The following is a 12226-nucleotide window of genomic DNA, read 5'->3' on the forward strand; positions in this document are numbered from 1 at the left end:
ATGAACATGAGGTAAAAGAACATCGGTAGCAAAAACCCCTATGGTACAAGTATCACCCCCTCTAAAAAAAATTGCAATGTCTTCAATGCATGTGAAGTAAGAACAAAGGAAAATACTTGTACAACCTTTCAGTCTGATGAGGCATCAGTCAAATGGTCTGAGGCTGCTTTGGCCTCGTCTTCAGCAACATTGGCCTCTATGGTGGTAGGGGTCCTCATATCAGTATCCTTCGGAATTAGAGGGTTCTCACAGTGAACAGGATCAAAAATTTGCCCCCTAGATAGGACTGAACTAGTGGACACTGCATTCGTTTCATCTTTTACTCTTTTCCTTCTTCTCTCCTTGATCTTTTTCTATTTTTTCTTATATCATCCTGCTCTCATTCCTCCGGTGTCATGGCTTTCCTTATTTTTCTCTTCTTAGCTTTCCTTTCAGCATGCTCATCTACCTACTTCTTACCTTTATCTTTGATCGGTCTCCCCATTAAGTCAACAAGACCTTCATCTTGATCACCTGACTGGATCAAATATGGAGTGCTGTGGATGCCATTTTAGTTCTACTATATCTACCTTAGCCTATCTAAACTCCACCATAAATTTGGCAAAATTTTTAATGTACATGGCATCCAACTTCTTATTGATTCACTCGTCCATATCATCCATCCTTAGCTGAATGTTCCTATAAAGACATACCACTACTTCTACAATTCTTTCAACAAAGGGTTTGAAATCTTCCCCCATATGGCTAACTATTTTTCAAACCTTTTTTGGGATCGGACCACTTTCACAAAGTTCTCATGGTTCAGCCTGTATTAAAAATATTGGGGTGGGAATGACGCCAAATCTACAGTCCCACCCATTGGAATCGAAGATAAACCTGCAGATGTGGTAGGAGGCAAATACATAACAAGAGGTAATGGGAAACTTGAGGGAATTGTGGCTAGATTGTTCATGGTAGAAGGAAAATACATAACAAGAGGTAATGGGAAACTTTAGGTAATAGGAAACTTTGGTTGCTCGCCGTGAAGAATCAATGCTCCAAATCTGGTATGCACCTGGTATCTAATGTTCAGGCCCGAATAGAAATCTATTCAATGTACACTCTGAGATATCTATGTTGACCCCTCGCACAGGAACTGTGGCTAGATTGTTCATGTTGCCGACTGATGCAACTGGTGGACAGTCCTTCACCAGTAAAGCCAAGTAATTGGCAAAAACTCACGAAGAAAATTCGGTTGATAGGTTCCGAATGGTTGACTCATCCATGCCAACTCATAGTCATTGAATCAGAGCTAAAGTTCTGGATACTCGTGCATAGTTGTAGTCACAATCTGATATTCCTCGAAAATAGGTCTCTTGACTTCTAACCAACCCATTTTCTTGAGCCCTCTATAGAAATGCTTTTGAGCGCTTTTAACCTTCCACCTGATAGCCTTCCGCAGTTGCAGGTCCTTGCACTAAACTATGTTTGGATCCTCCTATTCTAGAACTTCCTCTTAGATGGTTTTAGATATTTCAAACCCTTTCTTCACTAACCTCGAGCTAGATCTACTGCTGCTACTACTTTCACCCTCCTCTTCAGACTGGGAGGATAAAGAAATAACCTGATATCTTTGCCAGGTGTTGTGTGCTGGTGCGTTCGAACCCAGTGATGGCTCTGGTCCCTAACCCTGCCTCTATTTAGTGGTAGTTTGTTTTCCATATTAACTATAAAGAAAACATTTATTAGCTTACTAACTCAAACCAAAAAATAGGAAATTTTTGACCAGCAACGAGTAAGGTGACGGTTCATCGGGTCTGCGATGGTTCGTCGACCCCAACCATTGGGTCAATTCCAATAACTTTAAGTATAGGAAATCTCTGATGGCTTTAGGCGATTGGTCATCGGGTGTTCGATGGTCCGTCGCACAAGCCTTTGCCTGTAATTTTTAAATTCAGTCCTCATTTTTGCATTTTGTCGAACACCTTGCGTACACTTCATTTAAACATAATTTTCATGGCATTTTCATCAATAATACATCACTTCCTTTGCCATTTTTGGTCCATGGGCTACTCAGACTTTACCCAGGACAGTGTTTGTCAAGTTTCAACTTAGTTCAACCCACACAGAATTAATCAAGAGAAAAAAGAATTATTTCAACACTAAAGCCTTCACATACTTTCTTTGTTCTTAATGTTGAATAAAATAGAGTGTGATGGAGAGATCATACCTTGGGAGTGCAGTACGTGGTCACTACTCTGACTCTCACACTAAGCACAGAACAACAAATATACCTTTGTTTTTGTGAGAGATTTGTTTAGCTTGTGATGAAAAATAAGAAGAAGAGAATGGAGTTTAAGTAGATGGGAAAGGGAAGAGGAGAAATTTTAGAAGAGAATGAAAAGACTCAGATATGTTGAATGCATAGAAACTAAGTAGTCTCAGGCATTTGAACAGCTGGAACATTACTTAACCACTTTAAATTATCTATTTAAAACCATTTGGGTCGGATAAGAATAAAATGGTCAGTAATTTAAAACGATCCGATCTGACCCACTCAACTAGGGTTAAGTGCAACGGTTCATTCGACGGACCATCGCAGATATGACGCTGCGTTGGGTGACCCATCTCCCTTTCCAGTGAACTTATTTTATGGCTCATGTGTGACGATTGGACCAACAATCCATCGTGCTTGTGACGATCCATCGGTCAACCCGTCGTGAATTTCCAGTAACCTTGTTTCTGGTATTTGCTGCAATGGTTCCCTATGATTATCCGTCAAGGCAGTGATGATCTGTTGGTTAATTCGTAGGTCACCTCCAACTCTTTCAGCTTCTGGTTTCCTGCACTGTCATACGTACACACTTACACAAACCCTTCAGCTTGCACAAAATAACCAAATAAGCTAAACTAATGCTTTACAACAACACTATGTGGGTTGCTTCCCACTAGTGCCTAATTTATCATTGCGGCACGACTCATTTATCTCGATTACTCAAATTTAATTGAGATAGATGGTAGCAATAATTTTTATCGAGTCTATTAGAACGATATACAGTTTCACACACTGCCCATTAACCTTGAAGACACTTCCATCTTCATTTTCAAGTTTCACTACTCCATATGAGTAGACTTGGCTTACTTTAAATGGGCTAGACCATTAGGATTTGAGCTTACCTGGAAAAACCTTGAGTCTTGAGTTGAAGAGGAGCACCAAGTCAACTTTTTGAAATTCCCGCTTTTCAATTCTACGGTCGAGGTGCTTCTTCATTCTTTCTTTGTATTGATCAACTCTTTCATAAGTTCCGAGATGGAGCTCATCCATCTCAGTTAGCTACTCTAGTCTTATATCCACTACCTTATTCCAGTTTAGATTAATCTACTTCAGTGCCTACAATGCTTTATTACCCAATTCAATCAACAAATAATATGCCTTTTCGTAAACCAAGTGGTATGGCGACATTTCAATAGGTGTCTTAAAAGCTGTTCGATATATCCATAAGGCATTGTCCAGCTTCCTAGACCAATCTTTCCTACTAGTATTTACAGTCTTGGCAAGGCTAGCTTTGATTTCCCAATTAGAGATTTCCACTTGCCCATTGGTTTGTGGGTGGTATGGGGTAGCCACCTTGTGCTACTTTACTTCATATTTTGCCAAGGCGGCTCTAAAAATCTTGTTGCAAAAGTGTGATCCTCCATCGCTTATGATGGTACGTGGTTCCCCAAAGCAAGAGAAGATATTTCTTTTTAAGAATTCAATAACCCTCTTTCCTTCATTATCTACCATCACCACTGCCACGACCTATTTTGACACGTAGACAACAACAACTAATATACAATTCATCCTAAATAAGCTCATAAAGGGCCCCCCATAAAGTTAATGTCCCATACATCAAATAATTCTACCTCCAGTATTTTAGACATTGGCATCTCATGGTACTTTGAAATAGACCCTTGCCTTTGGCGTTGGTCATATATTTTCATGAACTCGTAGGCATCTTTGAACAAGGAGGGCCAATAGTAGTCGCTTTGAATCACTTTTCTTGCAGTCCGATCACCTGCATGGTGACCTCTAACTGGGGAAGCATGGCTCACTTCCATTATACTCATCATATCTACTTTTAGGATGCGTCGCCTAATAATGCCATCCATACACTGCCGAAATAGATATGGCTCATCCCAAAAATAATGTGTCATATTATGGAGAAACTTTTTCCTTTGATGAAAGGAAAGATTCTCCGGCATTACTTTACTTACCACATAGTTTGCGAAGTCAGCATACCAAGGTTCTTTTTTGAGCACTGCAGCCAATATTTTCTTATCTAGAAAGAAATCATCATCTCTAGCTTGTCTTTGATTGCATGCTCGCCTTCGAGTATGGATAAGTGATCTACTACCTAGTTCTCACATCCCTATCGATCCTTGACTTCAAGGTCAAATTACTGAAGCAGCAATACCCACCGTATCAGCCTTGGTTTAACACCCTTCTTCACCATTAAGTACCTCAAGGCAGAGTGGTTAGTGTGCACCACTACCTTGGTACCTAACAAATATGCCTTGAAATTCTCAAAAGTTTACACCACTTCTAGAAGTTCCTGTTCAGTCATAGAATAATTCTTTTGAGCCCCATTTAGGGCCTTGTTTGCATAATAATTTGGATGGAACAACTTCTCTTTCTTTGGGCCAAGAATAGCTCTAAGTTCCACTCCACTGTCATCACACATAATCTCGAATAGCTTCATCCAATCAAAAGAGAACTTAGCCTCCTTCTCCAGAAGTTTGTAAAGCGGGTTTCTAATCTTTGAGAAGTCCTTTATGAATCTATGGTAGAACCACACATGACCGAGAAAGCTACGTACCCCTTTAACTAAGATAGGGGAGGTAATTTCTCAATCACTTCAATCTTTGCCTTATCTACCTCAATGCCTTTAGTCGAAAGTATGATATTGCTGTCCAAACTCCCAAAACAAAACCTAATACTTAGTATTTATATGATTCCAGGATTGGTGTTTTAAAATTTAAACTTGGATTTGCCACATCATGCTCGACGTGTCGGGTGACAATTCATCACTGAGGCGATGATCCATCGCCTGGATCATCACTGGAGCACCAGTGATACCACCTTCTATTTCTTGGAGATGGGTTAGGTGACAGTTTATTACAAGGTTGATGGTCCATCGCCTGGACCATCACGGGACTTCCAATGATTCTATATTCTATTTCATGATGATGGTTTAGGTCGACGGTTCATTGCAGGGTCGACGGTCCATTGCCTGGACCATCATGGGTAGTCCAGTGATTCATACTGATGCATACTCTTTCTTTAAGCTATGATGTCTAATATCATAGGTTCCGATGCTCAGGTTCCCAACCGTACATAGACAGATTCAGATTCTGGTAGTAGTGTTAGACTTAGTGGTGAGTCATCATCTATCGAGGATATGCTTTTATTTTAATAGATGGAGTTAGTTGGGGGATTGTCCCATCAACTCTATTTTCAGACACTTCAGTTAGAGGCTTTTAAGGCGAGTTTTCAAACAATATTCAATTTTAAAGATTACTATTATAGTTTGATATTCTTTATTAGTATTTAAGATATGTGAACTTTATGGTAGTTCAACCTATTTTCCACATTTATTACAGTATATGATTTAGTGCTCATAGTAGAATCAATCATGGGTTAGCTTGTGGTCCTCCGAGTTCGTAAGCACTGTTTAGCGTTTGGGGTACAACCTCAGGGCGTTACATTCTAATGTCACCCATGGTTGTGAGGTATATATAGCATAACTCAGGATCCCCAATGTTGAAACTCAAAAGGTAGAAGTAGTTATGAGCTTAATTGGAGCCTGAGATGGCCCCAAATCCTTTGGTTGATGCTGAAGATCTTCTATATCCATCTCCAACTCCCTAGTCTGACTCTTTACTGAAGCTCTTAAAACACATGTCAAAGTCTCATCTGCATCTATCAACCATCTTGCATCATTTATTTGGGATAGTATAGAGTCAAAGAATATGCTTGAGGATCATAGAAATGCTGACACACGACAAAGGGTCAAGAAATGAGTTTCTTAAGAATGTCCCTGTAGCCTCCCAAAGATAGGTTATGGATGTCTCCGCACCCATCCGCAGGAATCTACTAAGAACTGTGCTCTTGTTCTAATACACTGGTGAACCTACGCTCTGATACCAATTTGTCACGCCCCAATTTCTTAGGTCATGATGGTACCAACTATAACCCATCAATATGAAAACCAAACCCATAGTCCAGAACATCTAGTAACAAACTATCCAAAGAGATAAGAGAAAGAATCTAAAATAGATGTAATAAAAAATCAAATAAATAATACAGTCCCAAAATCTGGTAGTATCAGTACAAGTGATTCTAATTAAATAAGATTACACAAATGAAATACCCAGGGAATTACACTGTTATAACTTATCTCTGGATACAACATGTAGACTAGTCTAGTACATAAGAGGGAGGTAAGTAATACTTCGAATGTAAGGAGCTCACTCCAAGTGTCCAAACCATGGCTACTCTGCACGACCTATATATCAATGGCGATAACCTATACTATGATCTACAAGCTGCCGAAGTATAGTACGAGTAACAAACACGTGGTACTTAGTAGGCAACTGTTGACAAAGCACCAAAGATAATGCAAATATATATAACATATAAATGGAATGAAAACTACACCCAAATGCCTAGTAATCACATAATAGAGCTAGTGAGATAGATAGGGAAACTATTTTACTCATAGATAAGAAACTAACATGACAAGGCTAAGGGAATATCAAGGACGAACTATCATACTTCAGCCATACTCAGGAATCTCAATGCTAAACCATATATCCCTGGCCTATATACTAATAAAGGGAAAAAGGGATATATAATAGTATACAAAGCCAAAGAGTGAATATATAATATGAATAAATGAAGGAAATAAGAGATATATGACAATACCATAGCTATGTATAGCAAGATATATATATATATATTTATATGTATATATATATATACATATATACAAGGTCAACTTGAAGCACAACTTAAATCATCATATCTTAATTTTAAGATCTCATAATCCTAGCTAGATTTAATACTAACATACTCATAATTTCTAAGCTATACGTCTAATCATGAGTTAATTATGCATAATAATGAAATTGTAAGATAGAAAAGATCAACATCATCGCTCAAATCTTGATAACGAATCAATAACCATTTTGTCATAAACTAGCCTTAACAATGAGCATAACAATGATAATAAAAATATCAATAACAATGTAAGTAACCGGATAGTCCGAATAACTAAATACCTAGACGAGCCTATCATGTACCCCCACCATCCCAGGCTCAGAAGGTTCAATCAACATATAATACACCATATGATATAGTCATTACCCATACCTATGCAACCCCCTATATCGGCTAATAGATATAGGCACATATCGGTGATAGGTAATACACATGCAAGAATGAATGCAAAGTATATAAGAAATATCACAATGTATCATCATAACCATATCTATCATAACCATCATCATCATAACCATCATTATGTAATACCCCATACCTTTCTTAGATAAAATCCATCCCAAGAATTTTAAAGAATAGCTTCAAAAATAAATGCTAATTATTTCATGTGAAATTTCCCAGATTTGGAATTTTCAGGGTGTGAGAAATTGATTAAGTTTTCCATCGATACCAAATTCACCCAATTCTGACACACTGTGAAGGAATTATGGTACTTTTAGGTTGGAAGTGTGTCACCTGGACCGTTAGCACATCGTGGAGATAAGAAAATTCACATTTGTCAATTTTTAGTGGTCCTCCATGTTAGTGGCACATCGCAGAGAGGTCCAAATATCCAATTGTCCAATTCCAATAAAGGTCCGCGATAGTGGTGGAACGCACTGAGTTTCCAGGTCCCATCCAAGGTAGCAACGTGATAACTCTGCATCGCGCCACCAAGCATTTTCCCAGTGGCTTGGCGCGATAGTGGTGCATCGCGCCAAGTCCAAAAATTGAGACCTTAGTTTAATTTTTCAGTTTCATTTAGGAGTTAAAGTGGGGTATTTTGAACTTTTCCCCAACACTCAATCCATCCAAACTCATGATTAAAGCCTTTTAGAAGCATTATATGCTAAGTTTCATCAAAATTACTCTCATCCAAAACCCTAGGCTTCAACATTCATCTCCAAGAAACTCAAGATTTCCACCATCCTTTTTTCAAATTAATTCAAGATTTAAGATCCCTAGACCAAGAGCTTCAAGAATTTTCATTCAAGAGCACAAACAGCATCTCAAAAAGCAAGCTCATTCATCTAGTTCGTCATCTAAGGTATGTGGGTTTCAACAAGGACAATCCTTTCGTCCTTCTGCCCAAAACTATGTTTTTAAGAAGATTTCTTATGTTTTGAGATTGGGTTTATACCCAAAAGTATCTTATTGATGATTTTGAGCATAATATTATTGAATTACAAAATTCCACGTTTGTTTTGACTTAAAGAATACTTCTTTATGATTTTAAATACCACGAGTATGTTATGAGATATTAATTTTGGATTTTTGATTGAGTTTAAACATATATTTTTGGTTCTTGATTTTAGTATTTTGATATGGTTGAAGTGTTTTCAAGAAAACCTGCTAAGCATGATGATTTACTATGAAATTTCATGAGTTTGAGACATGGGTTATTAGACCCTAATTTGGGTATTTATATTTCAAGAACTTGTGCTTTGATCACCCTAAGATTAGTATATTTTGAGTTGAATAAAAAGTATTTGATCTTTGGATTCGTAGTTGAGTTTTGGAATCCACTTTTCAGAGTTTATTTCAGATTATAGATATATATATATATAGTTGGTTTACATTATAAACCATGAGATTATTTTAAAGTGGATTTCCAACAAGATGAGCGTAGCAAATAAAAAGGAAGTAGTATTTAGCATCGAGTTGAGTATGTTTCCAAGGTTTCATACCCTAGAACTATGTGCCACCATAGAATTGAGATTAAAGTTCCCACAAAGACAGAGATAGTGCTCACTTAAGCTAAGGTTATACTTTCTGGCAAGAGTATGGCACCTCTTCCAAATGTGAAGTCTCCTCCTTAGGTGGACGAGACATTGGTCTCCATGTAGCTCACATAGTTTATGTCAGTTAAGAGAACCTCCCTGAAAATATAACATAATGAATAACTTTTCAGAAAAAGTATTTTCCTTAAAGTTTTAAAGCTTATACACTACAAATTCTAGAACAAAAAATCTTTCAGAGACTAAGTGTTATGACTTACAAGAATTAGATTGCATGTTTTTCTATTCATGCTTTATACTTTCAGATTTTAGATATCTCAAGCCTATGTGAGTCATTTACATTTAGCATGCATTGTTTTATAAGCTTAGATGATATTGTTTACTTATTTCATACACCCCCATATACTTAGTGAATCCTCAAAGTTCTGATCTACATATATGTTTATGTGCTACATTGTCTCATAATGTAGGTTCAGGTGCTCAGTCTCAGCATCGACAATGATTTTTAAGCATCTCATCTACATCCCTGCAGTTGGTGAGTCCTCATAGTTCGAGGACTTAGCTATTCATGTTTTAATTTATTAGTAGATATTCCTTCATTTATTTTAGCTAGTTCAAGTGAGCTAGGGCCTGTCCCAGTGACTCTAGACTCAGCTAGTAGAGGCTTTTCCGACTACCAGATTCAGTCTTAGATCTCAGTTGTATTATTCAGACTTTTTAGTATTTGTTTAACTAGATTGATGAGATTAGTACTTTCAGATATATTCAGATAGCTTTCTTTATTTTATCATGATTTTATACTTATATTTACCTATGATGAGATTTAGATGTGTTTGAATGCAGCCAGGGTTAGCTGTCATACCCTGAACTTTCTTTAAGTCTAATTTAGTCTCTAGAAGATTTAAGGATGAATTCCTAAGTAATAGTGTTTAAATCAGATAGAATTTCCCTAATTTTGACTTTTTATCATGTGGGAAATCGAATTATCTTTCTAATGTTACCAATTTTGCCAAAATCGAGTATCGGGGGTAAGAAGTTATGGGCGTTTTACAAAGAACTATCCAAACTGCCCAAGAGAGACGAGCGGGACGACGGACCGTCGCTCCGACCGTTGAAACTGAGGAAGAAAAACCATTCACTGGCCAAGTGCAATAGTCAGGCCGATGGACTGTCGAGCTAGTGATGGACCGTTTCCTAAGCCATCGCAGCTGAGGCAGTAACCCTAATTTTTGGGCAACGTGCAACGGGCAGGCCGACGGACCATCGATCCTGCGATAGACTGTCGCTCAAGCCATCGCACACTTCTGTTCAGCGAATTAAAGTTATTTTTAGAAGGATATTTAGGTTTTTTTCCACCCTTTTTAACACCTATTTATATCAGATTAAGGCTCATAACTCCTTATTTATCTACAATATCAAAAGCTAGGGTTTCTTTCAAGATCAAAAACCCAAGAACTAGATACAAACCCTCTCCAAGAAAACTCAAGAATCAAACGTCACCATTAAAGTAACTTCAAGAAAAGTTAATCTCCTTCAAGATCCAATCTTTTGAGGTATGTTGGATGTTGATTCTTGGGTTTTTTCCACCCAAGAAGTTTAAGAACCCCTTTTCAAATTATAAAGATTGAATACTTATGATTTTCATGATTTATGTGAGTTAAAGTTCATGTTTATGTGATTGTTGAGTTGTGATTCATGTTCTAGATTACAAGTTCTAAGTTTTGATTCTAGTATGAGATGAATTTTATGATATTCATTATAAACCCCTTCAAGTTGCAAGTTTATTGATATAGCCATGATGATGTAGATGTTGTAATCATTGTATAACCCAAAGTATGATCCTCATATGTTCGAGGAAATATTTATTTGAATGAGATAGTGCCATTTTAGCATGTTAGCATGAAATCCCCAATTATGTATAAGTCAATGCATGCCAAGTGTTTGTTGAAAGACTTTAGTGAATGAATTATAATATGTTGCATGCATCCTTATACATGTGCAAGACAAGACTTCCAAGTATTTGAAGAGATGCTTTGTTGATTGTAATGAGAATGATAGTCCATGTCATGATATTCAAGAGTTGTCATGTCTTGTATTATTTATGTTATCGATTCCTGGGGGTATTTAATACCCGACAATTTAGCTGTGTGCCTAGAGCCAGTGTCAGTTATAGTACCCTTAGTCATGTCAAGATCAGAAGTATTCTCAGCTAGTTACAAAATTTAGTAGAACTCAGTCAGTTACATGACTTAGGAAAATTTAGTAAGCTTAGTATCATTCCAAGTACAGTCCAGTACTCAATTAAGACCTCAGTAATGTTCAAGTATTTAGTTTAGAATGCAATAGAATTCAGTCAGTTAGTAGAATTAACAGTATTTCATCAGTCAACGAAACCCAGTAAACTCAGTCTAGTTCAGTTAATCAGTATGATCAGTAACAGATTTAGCTCAGTCTAGTATAGTCTAAGAATCAGTTCAGCATCTATTTAGTTGGGAGTAGGATTTAGCATCGAGCGAGGGCAGGGATGACGGCTTCCCCGTTAGATTGGAAGAGTCGTTAGTAGCAGTCCCTGTACTCTAGAACTGTGTAGCGAGCACAGGATGAGGAGTTACCCATTAGATTAAGGCTTGGCTACCTCTCAGGAGTCACCCATTAGATTAGACTTGACTTTCTACTTAGGGTCACCCGTTAGACAGGCTTGACCACAAAAGTGTCTTTACTCGTGGCACGGTACTGACACCCTTCCAACTGAAGTTACAGGTTAGACCTCACTAGTTCAAATTAAGAGGCATGTCGGTTAGATGAATACTTTGCACCATCTCAGATTCAGATTTAGTCTCAGTAATAAAACTCAGTTCAGCTATACAAAAATCAGGACTGTCAGATACAATCAATCAACTTAGTAAAGAACTTATATAGTTCTAGAGTTTCAGAGATCACCTGTTAGATAGGCTTGATCTCATTTTTAGTAAATCATATTCATTATCAGTAGATTCAGAGATCACCCGCTTTATAGGCTTGATCTCAAATTCAGTCAATAAGTATCAGTATTAGAAGAATCAAGGATTAACCGTTAGATAGGATTGATCTTAGATTTTAGTATTTATAGACTTAGTCATCAGAATTCAGTATCATTAAACTTAGATACTAGTTATCAGTAAACCCAATTATCAGTAATCCAGTTATTAGAATTCAATATTCAGTGTTA

This window comes from Capsicum annuum, chromosome 7, assembly GCF_002878395.1.
Source record: "Capsicum annuum cultivar UCD-10X-F1 chromosome 7, UCD10Xv1.1, whole genome shotgun sequence".
Lineage (NCBI taxonomy): Eukaryota > Viridiplantae > Streptophyta > Magnoliopsida > Solanales > Solanaceae > Capsicum > Capsicum annuum.